Below are 14,494 nucleotides of genomic sequence, written 5' to 3' on the forward strand. Positions count from 1 at the left end.
TTCTCCTTAAAAGCACTACAAACATTAAAATACCTATCAAAAAGCCTTTATTTCATTGTATTAGTGACAAAGATATCTAAAACTGTGACTATGTTATCAGTGAGAAGTACAGCCTCAGAGCTGTCTATATTTTCTACTAAAGAACTATACTGCGTTTAAGGCACTTCAGATGTTGAACAAAGACACAAACTTTTTTCATCAATGACTGCACATTAGCAACTATGACTGACTCTCATGCTTGTAGTCCACCCAAATACATAAACACAGCCCTTGAAATTTCTAATCCAAATATGCTAGCCCCAGAATGTCATAATTTTGATGAGAAATATGAGGGGAAAAAATCAAGACAATACTACTATTTAGACTGAAGTACCTGTTTGTGTGATATTTCTAAACACTTCTTTCTTCATTTCCATAGCCTCTCCTCATCCAAAAATGTTGGTTTAAACCAACTGTCTATATCCCTATTAAATTAGACATTCTGAAATATAAGACAAAAACACTTCGCATATACTTTCAGCAACAAAAACAACCAAAAAGGTTTAACATTCACTGACTTTTACTCCAAGGGCTTCCAAGGAGACTTCAACCCTGCCCATCCCTCCACCCTCACCCTGCCCCACCACACACATCCCCAACTCCTTTACAAACAAATTTACATCTACTCCTACCTTTCTATTTGGCCCAGATTCGATTTGGTAAAATCCCAAGGCTTTAAAGTTACATTTATTCAAAGCAGGATCAGATACATTTACTCTTGAACTGATGTGCCCCAACCAAATGTCCCTGCACTGAGATTAACAATCATTTTAAAGCCTAGTAATTTTCCATAAGCACTCTCTGAAACAGAAAAACTAACTTATCTCTATTTACAGGATACGAAACTGGGGGAACTTGCTTGGGTTTTTGTGGCCTTACTAGCATGCTAACTCATACTTTCTGTAGCTCTAATCTGTCAAGCCATGCCATCTTTACCAAAAAAGGAGTATTTCATGTCAACAGTACACAACATCACACAGAAGACATGGAAACATAACTTACAAAAATGTATGAAATCCATTACAGCCAAAATTCCTCTTGTAACCACATCAAAGTAACTGAGCCAAAAAATTAAGCAACAGTACTGGTCTAATCATCAAAGGGGAAAAAATTATTCCCAACTTTTCCATCCTTCCAAAAAACAAGATTCTTTTTCTTGAATACATTAGGTTTCATCAGAAGAAAATTGTATATGCATGTGAATTGTTCCGCTGTGAACACACAAGTTTAAGGTCATTACTTAGCTGTTCACAGAACAGATTACCCCCATTATCTGTGCTCTTCAGCAGCTACAGAAGCCATCCTGTTAAGGAAAAGCCTCATTAGGAACAGACCACCAGTTCATCACTCTACAGCTTTTCAGAGCAGTTTACAAACCACCCTGACTAATAACCAGGGATTGCCAGAATGTTGAAACATCAATCACACATAAAGGTTGCAAAAGTTTGCAGGTCATTAAAAAAAAAAAAAAATCCACATTTTTTTTTCACTAGCCCCTCCTACATTTAGTGCTATGGCAATATTGACCAGTGGTAATAAGTGCTGGTTCTAAAACTAAACTCCCTGGGGATGTAAATCCTGACTGATTCCACTACTCTGTGCAACTGTGGGCAAGTTACTTAAGTTCTCTAAGTCTACCCTTCTTCATTCACAGGAAGGGATAGTAGCCCGCAACTCCTAGCTCATAGGGTTACCAAAGAATGAATGGAAATAATATTGGTAAAGGGTGGTTAGCAAAGTGCCTGGCACATAGAAAGCGCTTAACAAATATTAGCTAACTGTTACTTCTCCTGCTACCACTATTACTACTACCATCACCATTCAGTGAACATGGTAGCATGAACAGAATGTAGAGCTGGAGGACTAACTTGCAATTTTTGTTCAATAATCTAATTTTTAGGTCCAAGGACTATGCTAAATTAATGCCAATTAATGAGTTGGCATAGTAAAAATGTCTGACATTTATGCTATTCCTCCTTAATTGGAAGAGCTTGCCCTTACCTCTCCACCTATCTGAATTTTATGCATCCTTCAACACACTACTCAAAATATACTTTAGAGATGAAGCATTTTCAGATACCTCTCCCGATAGTGATATTTCCTTTGAGCTAAGCTCATGTTAATCTTGCCTCCAAATACTCAGTGGGCGATTAATCACATACTGGCATGTCATCTTTTCATTTTAAATAATATACCCTTATTTTTCATGTGTAGCAATGTAACTTTCATGTGTTTGTCTTGTGTCTTCAAACTGTACAGCTCTTGAGAGTAATAACCATATCCTAATGGTTCTTTGCATCTATCATATACTGGAACCTTGCATATAACTGACACCCCATAAATGTGCTAATCAGTAGGTTTTCTAATCACTTTTGATTGTGCATACCAAATATATTTTATGTAATATGAAAAGTAGGTTTATTAATAAACTCTGAAATCAAAGTACTTTAGAAACAAAAATTCTTCATAGCTACAGCTAGAATACATAATTTTATCTACTCCACGGAGATTCCAAAAGAGGTGCCATCATGTCGCAGTCAGACATATTTGCCACTGCAAGTTAAATTATTCACCAAAAACCACAACCACAAAAGATTTAATACTGAATATATGATTTTTGTACCCATACTATACAACTCATATGCAAGAGTTAATAATTTATGCCATACTTCAGAACAATAGGTGCTGCTCAGTAACTCAAGATGAATATATGTGCACTGCTGGTAGGAATGTAAATGGTACAACTGGTGTGGAAAATACGATTGTTCCTCAAAAACTTAAGCATAGAATTACTATATGACCCAGCAATTCCCCTTCTGGGAATCTACCTGAGAATCAAAAGCAAGAGTCAAAACCTATTTGTACACCAATGTTCATAGCAGTATTATTTACAACAGTCAAAAGGTAGATAAATGGATAAACAGAATGTGGCAGATCCATACAATGGAATACTATCAGCTTTAAAAAAAAATTGACACATGCTACAACATATATGAACCTTGAAGACATGATGCTAAATGAAATAAGCTAGACACAAAAGAACAAACGGTGTATGATTCCACTTACATGGGGTAACTTGAGTGGTAAGTTCACTGAGACTGTAGAATGGTGACTGTCAGGAGCCAGAAGGCATGAGGAATGGGGAGTTATTAATTAATAGGTACAAAGCTTCAGTTTGGAAAAAGAAGAAATTCTGAAGCTGATTGATGGTGACGGTTGCACAACAATGTGAATGTACTTAATGCCACTAAACTATAAAATGGTTAAAATGATAAATTTTATGTTATGTACATTTTACTATAAAATAAACATTTTTGAAAAACACAGGAATATAGTGTATGCTATATAAAAAAGATGAACATAGGTGAGGTCTACCATTTCTGATTCTTACTCTCAGCACTTATCAAATTAATGCAAATAATTCACTTGAGGATCTTAAATCATGAGGGATAAAACAGCCAAGTCTCAATAAATACATTTAGTGGGAGATCTGATTTACAATGTATACAATCTTCATTCATCTTTTTCTTGGAATCCTTTATCAATGGTCATGAGGAAAATTGTCACTAATGAAGGACTAATAGAGCCAATATTTAAATTTCAACCTCCAAATGGTATTTCCCTTTATAAAACTTATGCCTTAAGTTACTAATAATGCCTTTGAGAAAATATCATAATACAACTCTCATATAATAAAAGTTTAATAGTTTAGACTTGTTTTCAACATTTTAAGAGTTGCAATTATTTCCTACAATTATTTGCTTCAATTTACCTATGAACTAAATAATAACATGATTATAAATAAAGGTATTCTCAAAAAAGAAGTCTTTTTATTGACATAATGGCATCTATCAGAACACTTAGTATTAGAAAGATTCATAGCATTATTCTCTTAAAATAAAATGCTATAAAGATATGTGTAAATATGACAGAGAGGGGAAAGTGCTAATGCTAAGTTTCCTAAAAAACTGCCTCTCTCCCAGTATTTCATAGGTTGAGTCTCATTCTTCACAAATTCCCTATCTGCAATTTTCCCTACTTGCCAAAAGGTACTCGTTACCACAAAATCAACACTTGCAGCATTTTCGTGGTCATTTGCAGATAAGCACAAAGTAACAAAAAATTTGAGTTGTTCAACGTGTATGCTCCCTGCTGAGGTAGAACAAGGTGGCACTATGCCTTCTCGTTTCAGCTTTCATAATATAAACAAGTGTCCTTTCCATGATCTATCCAGTGCCGTGCTTTTCATATTTTTGTGCTTTTGGTTGGTGACTTCACTATTTAAGTGGTCCCCAAGGGTAGTGTTGAAATGCCATCTAGTGTTTCGAAAGCACAAGGAAGCTGCAATATGCCTTATGGAGAAAATACACAATTAGATCACTTTATTCAGGCATGAATGTAGGGCTGTTTGCAGTGAATTCAATGTTAACGAATCAATGATACATATTAAATATATTTACACAGAAACTAATATAAAACAAAATTATCTATTGATTACTTGACAAAATGTTATGATCAGAGGCTCACAGGAACCTAACCCTATATTTCCCCTAGGAGTAACAATTTCCATATTCACTAACTCACTGTTCATGGCAACTTTATAAAAGTACTGTAAATAACAAGAATCAACTGTATTCTTACCCTGGGTAAGAAAAATAGACCAATGAAACAGAAAACAGAGCCCAGAAACATGCCCATGTAAATATGGCAGGGAAGTAGCATAGAGATCAGTAGAAAAACATTAAGCTATTCAATAATTGGTGCTAGGACAGTGAATAACAATCTGAGAAAAGATGAAATTGAATCCTTACCAAAAAGTTCACCTCCACACAAAATATGAAAGCAAACTTTATCTCCTTGAGAAAAAAATAAGTTATTTCTTCTAATAGGAAGAGAACTTTATGATCTTGATTTAGGGAAATATTTCATAAAGAAAACATTTTAAAAATCCAAAGTTGAGCAGTCAAATGAAAACTTGACCAGGCATGGTGGCTTACGTCTGTAATTCCAGGACTTTGGGAGGCCAAGGCAGGAGGATCACTTGAGCCCAGGAGTTCAGGACCAGCCTGGGCAATATAGCAAGACCCACCTCTACAAAAAAATCAGTCGGGCATGGTGGCATGTGCCTGCAGTCCCAGACACTTGGGAGGTTGAGGTGGGAGGATCACCTGGGCCCAGGAGGTGAAGGTTGCAGTGAGCAGAGATCGCACCACTGCACTCGAGCCTGGTGACAGAGCAAGATCCTGTCTCAAAAAAGAAAAAAAAGAAAAACTTTTGACCGTCAAAAGACATTAAATACATGAAAAGACAAGCCAAAAACTGGAAAAAAGATATTTGCAACACATGTAATATAGAGAACTCTTAAAAACAGTAAGAAGAAGAAGACAATCTAATAGGAAAATGGACAAAAGACATAAACAAATAATAGAAGATAAAATTTAAAATGGTTAACATATGTAAAAGATGCTCACGTTCAATAATTTTCGGAGACAAAAATTAAAATCTCAATGAAATACCATTTTATGCAAATCAGCAAAACTTAAAAACTCCGACAATATCAAGCATTGAAGAAAATGCAGAAGAATAGAAACTGGCAATGTAGCCAGTGGGAGTATCAATCAGTACAAACACCTTGGAAAACAATTTATTACTGTCTAGTAAAGTTGAAGACGCACATACTCTATGATCTAGCGATTCCACTTCTCCGTATAAACTCTACAGGAACTTGCACAGCAACTTGTAGTGTGTACCAGGAAACAAGTAAAAGAATGTCCATAACAACAGCATTGCTTAAAACTGCAAAAACCCTGGGGGAATTGCCGGTGCAGGCGGGGGGCAGAGGGAGTGTAGTGTGGAGAAGCCCTTACATCTAAGAAAGGCAATTGGATAAATTACAATATATTCATAAAATAAAATGGCACACAGCAATGGAAATTAACATTTGGCAATTCATTATGCCTACTTCCTCATCAACACAAATGGCTTTTAAAAAACAATGCTGATTTGTTCACACAGGGCAGGAAAAAAAAACAATGCTGAATAGTTAAAAAAAAATCACAAGAATATATACAGTATAATTCCATTTATACAAAATTTTAAAACATGGAAATTAGCCATCTTATCATTTCAGGTCACATACATATATGGCAAAAACTGTAAAGAAAAGGCAGAGAAAAAACACAAAATTCAGAATAGTGGTATCCTTTGTGGATAGTATGATCAGGAAGGCAAAAATGGAACTCTGAATTCTCTTTCCAAATTTACTCACCCTCCACTCTTTCCCATCTTGGAAGTTATATTTGACTTTTCTCTTCTTCTCATAACCCCATGTAACTAACCAGCAAGACCTATCAATACCACATCCAAAATATCCCAATTTTGCCCAATTTTGTCCATCTCTATCACTTTATTCTTGTTGAAGCCATCATCAACTGCTCACCAGAACCTCTACATTAGCCTCCGCCCTGGTCACTCTTGACTCTTGTACAATTCATTCTCCACAAAGCAGCCAAGTGATCTTTTCAAAATTTAAGTCAAATCATGTCCTTTACAGTCTCCAATGGCTCCTCTTCACATGCAGAATAGAATCCAATCTCTTCATCATAGTCACCAAGGATTCATTTAATCTGATCACTGCTTACGTCTCTAATCTCATTTTCTGCCACTCCTTTCCTAGCCCACTATTCAGCCTCCGTGGCTTTCTATCTCTCAGACTTGCCAAGCTGATTTCCCCCATGGCCTTTGCATTTGCAGCACTGCGCTTTTCCTGTCTCTTGGCAGAGATGCTTCATCTCAGTGTTTAGGTCTCAAATTTAAACACAAATGTCACCCTCTCCAAGAGGCTGCTTCTGACCACCCCATCAAAAACAGCATTACTGCCACCATCACTCATGGTAACTTCACCCGCTGTCATTCTTTATAGCACATGTCATAATCATAATCCGTGAGTTTAGTGTTTGTTCTCCAGCAGAAAACAGGTCCCACACAAGCAGGGATTTGTCAGTCCAGTTCAGTTTTGTACAGAGCAGTGTCTGGCATATGATAAAAAATATTCATTGGATAAATGGAAAGTGAATTTTATTATCAATAGACATGAAGCAACACCTTCTGACAGTGAAAGGAAAATGAAGCTCACCAATGGCAGAATGAGAAGAAAGAAAAATTTTGAAAATCACTGGAAACGCATTATTCCAAGAACAGTTTTAAATAACTTTTCACAATAGTACTTGTTATGGTTCACATTCCTAAGAATGATTAGTGATTAATCAAAGTTTCACACAGTTTTAAGATCCTAAGTTTGGGAAATGTGCTACCTGTTTACATTTCATTTTTAGAAGAGCACTGTAACTAAAAAAGCATGGTCTTCAATTAGTTCTGAGTTCACTTATGACTCTACTGTGTAATTTGAACAAGTTACTTACCTATCTCTATGCCTGCTTCCTCACTTGTAAAATGAAGCTATTAATAACTATTTCACAGTTAGTGTGAAAATTACATGAAATAAAGTTTTTGAAGCATCTAATTAAGTACCTGGCATGAAGTAAGTGGTCAATAAACTAGTTACTATTGTGAAAGCTGAGACGTCCAGACAAATGGAGGAGCTGATATGAGTCAAATAAACAAACATCCTCCCCTTTTGGCAGAAGTGGGAATACATGCCAGGATTAAATCGTTTTCCCTCCAAAAAGACAAATGTACACAAAGGTAATATATAAATAAGTATGGACAAAGGACTTTGAGAACACTGAGGGAGTGACTATCTTCACTAAGGAGGTCAGTCATATGTAAAACTGAGTTTTACAAGACAGCAGCAGGAATTTACTAGATGAAAAGAAGGGGAAAGCATGTGCACAAATACAAATGAGTGAGAGATGCAAAATAAAGTGAGAAATGTAGTGTAGTTGGTGTAGAGTATATGTGGGAGGACGGCTAGAAAATAAAGAATTGGTAGGGCCACACGGTAAGGGGCTAAGGTCCACCATTCGAAAGTTTGCACTTTATTCTTCCATCAGTGGGAAGATGAAGGGGACATGCTAATTTGACACCAATTCTTCTAAAGACGGCAAAACATCTTTATGACTTTAAACACCACATAGGGCCACAATCTGTTAGTGTAAAATAGAAAATATTTTAAGCTTTAGTTCTTAAAACCATATGAGCAATTTGTGTATTAACAATGACTGACCTGGAACCTCTCCTCACGATGCTTTATTAATTACTCTGGTGACCACTGTTGTGCTAGGCATCATCATGACAGCAGATAAAATCTATCGTAAGTTTACTATGTGTTGTGTACTGTGTTGTTTTATATGTATTATCTCACCCAGTTACCACAACACTTTTATAAGGGGTACTATTACCCATTTTGCAGATCAGAAAACTGAAGCAGAGAGGTTACGGGCCCAGAGCTAGTGACAGAGCCAGGTCTCAAATCTAGGCTGACTTCAAGGTCCTAAAATTAAACCAGTTTGCTGAACTATAATATTGCTCAGTTTATTAACATCACTTGCTGAAAAATATGAGTGCCTACTGCAATTTAAAGCATCATGTTAAGTCAGTTACTTTTAACTTTTACTGTATGGAAGAATCATCTGGGCAGATTGATAAAATGCAGATTCCTAGATTCCACCAGAGATTCTGATTCAGTAAGTCTAGGTTAGATCTGCTTTATTTATTTTTTTAAACAGTGCCTCACTCTTCTTGCCCAGGCTGGAGTGCAATGGTATAATCACAGCTCACTGAAGCCTCAATCTCTGGGGCTCAAGTGATCCTCTGGCCTCAGCCTCTCAAGCAGCTGCGACTACAGGCATGTACCACTATGCCTGGCTAATTTTTAAATTTTTCATAGAGATGGGTCTCCCTACGTCGCCCAGGTGACTTCGACTCCTGGATTCAAGCGGTCCTCCTACCTCAGCCTCCCAAAGTGCTGGGATTATACGTGTGAGCCACAATGCCTTGCCAGATCTGCATTTTTAACCATATGTTCAGTCAATTCTGAACTACTTGGTCTATGAACTATGCTCTGGTAGACCCTGTGCTAGATGTCCTAGTGATTCATGGGTATTTGAGCCTCGTGCTCACTAGGCATTTATAATCTAAAAGGGATAAAAATAAGGTGCACAAATAATACAAAGCAATATAGCAAAAACAGTACAGACAACATAAGCAACAAAGACTTCAAAGAAGAGAGGTCATCTGAAATGAAATGAGAGGGTGTAGGATTTCATAAAGAAGGGGAACATTTTATATGCAGACTTTCCGGGATAATTTTACACACAAAGGAAGGTACATGAGCAGAGGCCTTGGCAGGCAGAGGAACTGCATTTACGAGTATAATGATGATGCCAGAAAAAAAAGTAGAGAAAGTCTGTAGAAGGCCCTAAATGTCAAGCTAACCACTATGGGCTTTATGCAGTGCCTGTCCCTGTACTAGAAAGCAGCTAATGGTTTTTGAGGAGGGAAATGAAATAATCATAGCGATATTCTTTGGAAGAGTACTTTCATGAAGCTATGGAAACAAAAGACAAAGGGAATATTCCGGTTGTTACCATTCTAATCCCGAAGAAATAAGACAGAACAGGTAGCATGAAAAAGGGAGGAATGGTAAATCTTAATAACTATCACGTGTAGGAGAAAGGCAGCAATTGCAAATGATTCCTTCACCCTTTAAGCCCAAATTGTATCACTATCAGTTTCACGTTACTTCTTACACAGCTAACCAGGCCCAAAATATATAAAGAGTTCACTTATTTAAAACACAGCCCAGGACTAAGTAAATTGGCCTCCAAGTAGCCAACATACATGTCACACACTAAGAAAAGAAAAAAAAAGTATTATATAACAAATATAAGCATCTGATTTTCAAAACCATAGTAGTTTGGAAGCAAAAATTAGAAGGGGAAAAGAGCCTGCTACAGGTGGACATGCTTAAGAGTCTAAGGATCAAAGAAGAAACAAAACTATTAAAAAGCACACACAATCATTCAGGGTCACTTCTCCATAACTGTTTATTGACAAGAATATGATTCCCAGAAAAATGATATAAATAAGAATCTTCCTTAATGTTCCAGGCACCTACCACAAAAGAAAGTCTTCTTTAAACATTCATTAAAGTTAAGTATTTTAAAACAAACAATATTTCCCTGATTAAGAGGTCATTTTTAAAGGACGGCTGATATATGCCAGCATAACCCCTCTATCAGTACCTAAGAAACAATTAAAGGCAAGAAAGATTTATAACACACAAAGTTGGAAGGTGATAGAATGTTTTCATAAAGCATTTGATCAAGAGTGTGACCCCACTGAGTGTAATTTGGGTACTTCTGTCCTGATGACTGTGTCTTTGAATTCTATGTTACAAATAATATGAACTCATCCTCAACAAAAAGAAACGCTATTAAACTGGTCTTAAATACATACCCTGTGTACCTACTGAAATTAGACAACATCCTTTGACACTCAATGTCCTGCAGCAATAGGCTGTGTAACAACTTTTCAAAAGACTTTTAACATTACAACATTTAACATTACATGAAGGACTCTCACTTTGTTCACCAACAGTCATTAATGTTTATTATGAATTAATACCATTTTTCTAAGGACCCCACCTAAAATTTTTGTAAGGGGAATTAAGACGTTAACTGATTCAAAGTTATATTTAGGTTGATGATTAAGTTTAAAATATATACCAAAGTCACAGACTGTAAGGCTTTTATATATGTCTATGGCTTTGGTATATATTTTATCGTGTATTTTTCACATAATTTTCATCATGTAACAAAAAGTATATCATATTACTGGAGTAAGAAGAATTTGGGATGTTTCTAAATAGCAGAAAAGAAAATCAGTGTATCTTCACAACATTGGAACAGTAAAATAACATTTCTTTAACTATGTTGTGGCGATAAAGCAACTAAGTGGAACTAGGCCTCTCACATTTCTCAGACACAGCAAAGGATAGAGAAAACTAAAACACACAAGCATACACAAAATGTCATCAATCAAATGATCTGACAACTTTCAGATATTGAAGATCAAGATTATGGTACTTCAGAAAACACAGGTCAAATATGCTACGTGGTATAAACGTCTAAACCGAAGCAATCAATTGCACCTAGCTGCCCTCCCTCTCCCCCATCCAAAAAAAAAATCCATCTTTTTAGAATCATCCCTGCTCTTCAGAAGCTTACAGAATGAGGACGCTGAAGCCAAATAAATGCGCTTTTCAGTGTTTTTCAAACTGCAAGTTGTGACCCACAAATCATCAATTTAGTAAATGTCAGCCAGCAGGTTTTTTTAATGCAAGAGGGTGGACTATAATAGAAATTAGCAGAACATATCATATGTAATAAAGGTAAATACTGCTTTGTGAAAGTTTCCCTTCATACCTAGGCAAGTACTAGATCTGAATGTAAGCCATACTTAATACTGTGGGGCATGATTTTTTTTTTTTTAAAGTTTGAAAGTTACCACCCTAGAGATCTGGGTCTAACGCTGCTCAGGACCCAAAGGGTGAATGTTTTCCTCAGTCCTCGGCACCTATTCATACTCCTTGCTCAAGATAGACTACTGGAAACTAACTTAAGAGCTCCACAGCAGCATGACGTGAACAAGGGACAAGCCCCAGCTCAGCCTGTATTTGGACTTGAAAGCATTGCCAGCTTCTCTCAACAGCCCTAGGCGTTGCCTATAAGTTCTTTGTAGCCTAGCAACCTTCAGAGTAGAGCTCCTCCTTCCTCCACTGACTGTATACAGTTCAACACTTCCAACCAACTTTCCTCAACTACAACTTCTGGAATCACCGTGTTCCAAGAAAAGACAGTATTAAATCTCCTCTCTTCACCAATTCCCAAAATGTCTTCCTACTAGAAGACCTAGAACTCAACAGAGAAGCTCCACACAGATCCTTACTTCCCCCAAGATCCCAGCACCCTCCTGTCAGTCCCCATCTTATTCCAACACCCTCGTTCTCAGTCTCCCAACCTTGGCGCAAATCTTTTATCCCAAAAGCCCTTATTCAATTACCACATCCTTTTATCAGCCCTGGTAAGAGCAGGCCTAATGTCCCAAGGGCCTAGACATGCCAGTCCTTCCCCCAGCAAACCTCCCTGGGGACATGTCCTCTTGTCTGGGATTCAGTAGTTCAGAGACAAGTTTCCTATTTCCCCAGCAGTCCCAGACACGTCTCCCTCTTCTAACAGCTAGGAGGCATCTACCCATCCCCCCACGCTGGGGCACGGTGAGACGCCTGGATTCTCCCAGGAACCCGGGCAGGCTCCCCAACACGCCCTCCTCCAACCCGGGGCCACCCCCCAGCCCAGGCCAGCCCAAGACCCTCCCAGCTCCGCCCTAGCCCAGGCCAGGCAGGCCCCATCCTCCCTCTAGCCCCAGAGCAGGTCTCCCATCCCCACAGCTGCTCGAGACAGGCCCCGTGTGGCTCTCAGCCCCTGCCCAAGTGTCCTATCCCAGCACCCTGCAGGAGCGACCCTCCGCGCCTCGGCTCCGGAGGGGAGCGCCTCGGGCCTCGAGAGCCCGGCAGAGCTGGCGGGCCTGGCTCCACTCACCCCTCAGCCCGGGAGGCGGGGGAGCTGCTGCGGCGGCTCCTCCGGCTGCGCCTCTCCTCCCCCCTCCGGGCCACCGCTGTCGCCGCCGCTCAGCCTCAGGCCTGTTCCCGGCCGGCCCCGGCCCGGCTCCGCTTCACCTAGACCCCAAATCTGGCCGCCGGAGCCCAGTGTCCTGCATTGACCCGGAAGCAGCTTTCCCGGCCCAACAACAACACGTGACCCCGCCGCACGTGTCACGTCCGCTGCGTGAATGGGAGGGGGCGCCAGAGGAGCGGGTACTCCCTAATCGAGCTGGGGTTGCCATGGCGACGGGGATGGCTGTACTGGCCTGGGCTTCACCACAAACACCTCATCTGCTCTTTCTCGTGCCCATCCATTGAGGGTACATCCCCAGGGGCAGAATAGGAGTACACATTGTCATATCAGAGGACAATAGGAGCTGCAGAAAGGAGTATTGGGCTGAACCTTTCCGGAGACACTTGGAATCTTGACCCGGCTCTGTTACTGATTTGCTGTGTGACCTTGACCAAGTCTGTTCCTATCTCTGGCTTCAGCGTCCTCAACCATAAAATGAGGGAATTATACTAGATAAGCCCTCAGGGTATGGTGGCAGTCTGAACTTTCTTCCGTGCCCCCTTCACAAGTGGAATCCCGAGCTTCCAACACCAATGTAGTAACAGCAGCTTTCATTTATTGAGCACCTTCTAGGTACAGGCGCTGCGCCTGTGCTATTTTTAATTTTTATAGCCCTCCAAAGAGATGGTATTTATAGAGCTGAAAACAAGTTCAGAGTGCTTAAGTGATCTGTCCAAGACCACCCAGTTAGTAAACGTGACCAGGGTGAGATTTGAATCCAGGTCAGGCTGGCACCAGGGTCCATGCACTTCACTTTATGCCACGCTATCGCTCCAACTCCATGCTTAGTGTTATTATATCTGACTGTTGAGCTGTGATTGCTGAGGTACTCCTTTGTCCATTTCTTTTGCAGAAACATACATGGAATAGGGATGGTGCTGGCTCATCCCAAAGTGAATTCAGCCTTGTATGGGAATATCCCCTGAAGTGCTAGGAGATGAAGATGTCTTTGTGCATACAGTGTATGTGCTTTTGTGTGGTGTGTGCCAGAAAAGAGGTGGGGGATGTAATGTGCATGCACACGTCTGCATTGGTTTCTAGAAAGGGGAAACAAAATTCTTTAGGAGAGACCCAATAGCAGCTTACCATCATCAGTTCCTGGAGACTTATTTTGTCATTCTGTTTTGTTTTGTCATATCCCATAGGCAGGGCTTAGAGAGGTTAGAGGGGGGAAAAAAAAGCCAGAAGGACGTGGATAAAGAAACTGCTCTGGGGATAAAGGGGATGATTAGCCAAGAATTGTATCTTAGGTTTCTTAGGAGGGGGCTTTACTCCCCCTTCCACAGAGAACAGAGTGCCTTTCTGGCAATTTAAGAATAACTGGCTTTGGGAGCACTCAGATCATTGGCATGACCACAGTCAAAAGTAGCCTCAGTGGTGAGGACCATGAGAAGAGCAGAGTGAAATGTACAAGGTGGATGCTGCATGGATACTCTGTTGACAGACTTACTTCTGAGCTCAGGTACCTTTGGGGACACCCAGAAATGCTTAAGAGGCTAGTTGCCTTGTGAGCAACTAGGAAAAAAGCAAGAAATATGGGTTATTACTGTTAACATATACTATGTGCAATGTATATAAATACACATATGAGTATTGTATGTGGCTGGGTGTGGTCAATTATACACTTCTTTTTATCGCTGAGATATCCTCCAATCATTTTTCTGCCTCTTTTCCCATCTTTCCCCTTATAGATCAAACTTCTAAAGACAAGATCAATGTCTCTACCCACCTCCCCATCTTTCTCCCCAAGACAGCTG

At 39.4% G+C, this 14,494-nt stretch overlaps 1 protein-coding gene across 4 annotated transcripts in view; it reads right to left on the reverse strand.

Annotated features, from left to right (window-relative positions):
• Window positions 1-12,817, reverse strand: part of TBCEL (tubulin folding cofactor E like) — a 69,382-nt gene extending 56,565 nt beyond the window's left edge. Inside the window, exons 1-2 of one of the 4 annotated variants that reach the window (XM_031652863.1) lie at window positions 672-2,951; window positions 374-481 (exon numbers count right to left, since the gene is read on the reverse strand). The gene's annotated coding sequence lies outside the window, so the exon portion shown is untranslated. Of the gene's footprint in view, window positions 1-373; window positions 482-671; window positions 2,952-12,602 lie in introns of those variants that run through there. The other 3 variants (XM_031652865.1, XM_031652862.1, XM_031652864.1) reach the window with 3 other exon arrangements.
• Window positions 12,818-14,494: the final 1,677 nt, after the last annotated feature.

The sequence above is a fragment of the Papio anubis genome, chromosome 12 (genome assembly GCF_008728515.1).
Source record: "Papio anubis isolate 15944 chromosome 12, Panubis1.0, whole genome shotgun sequence".
NCBI lineage: Eukaryota > Metazoa > Chordata > Mammalia > Primates > Cercopithecidae > Papio > Papio anubis.